This window comes from Octopus bimaculoides, chromosome 20 (genome assembly GCF_001194135.2).
Source record: "Octopus bimaculoides isolate UCB-OBI-ISO-001 chromosome 20, ASM119413v2, whole genome shotgun sequence".
NCBI lineage: Eukaryota > Metazoa > Mollusca > Cephalopoda > Octopoda > Octopodidae > Octopus > Octopus bimaculoides.
This window is the reverse complement of record NC_069000.1, coordinates 42235770-42236649: the sequence shown is the minus strand read 5'-3', so window position 1 is coordinate 42236649 and position 880 is coordinate 42235770.

Sequence of the window (880 nt, the reverse complement as noted above, 5' to 3'; positions counted from 1 at the left end):
TTGAAATAAATAAATAAATGAACAAATAAATAAAACTTTGGAAATCTGGCTTATAATTAGTTGAACTTTAATCATATTCCAGTCCGTTTTATTTGATTAAACTCACCGTACGACTGTATGTATAATTAATTGTAAGTTGACCCAAATAACTGAAAGAATTTGCAGATTGCGACATAAATACCTCCTATATTTTAAGCGAGTATTAATGTACTACTAATTAACGTAGATAAATAATAGTGATATCTTCCTGTAGATGATATCTTGCCGTTCTTTGGAATTAATATTTCCTTCCAATTTATCTAAATGAAAAAAAATAACATGATTTTTGTTGTAACGTTTGTCAACTCTGACACGTATACGGTTTTACGGCCGCATGCTATATAAAGAGTCATAACCTAAATTAGTCGAAATAAAACAATCGTTTAATGTAGTGCCGAAGAAAGGTGGGGGCGAACCGGTTCCTGTCGTCTGACTTAAGTTATCTGACTCAAGGAATTTCGTTCCATTTAGTCGACTATTGACCTTGTTAGTAATAGGCGAGGGGTAAAGAGGCGTCGGGTGAGCAAACACATAACATACCGTTTCCTTTTGTATAAATATGAGAGATTGTGTTTGGCAAAAGAAGTTATATTCATTGAGAATAAATAATATGCTCGTAAAAGACATAAAAAAGTGTGTGTATATATATATATATGTACCAAAGTAAGCACATAAATGTGAAACAAGGTGGGAAAAAAGAGTACTTGAATGCCGGAGGTAGGTCGAGTAATATCTTTTATTATTAAAACTGCAAAGACATCACAAAAATACCACAAAAAACTGTTACTCAGTGTTTCACGTTCCCTTTCGTCAGACAGTTTTGATCAAGAATGTATATATA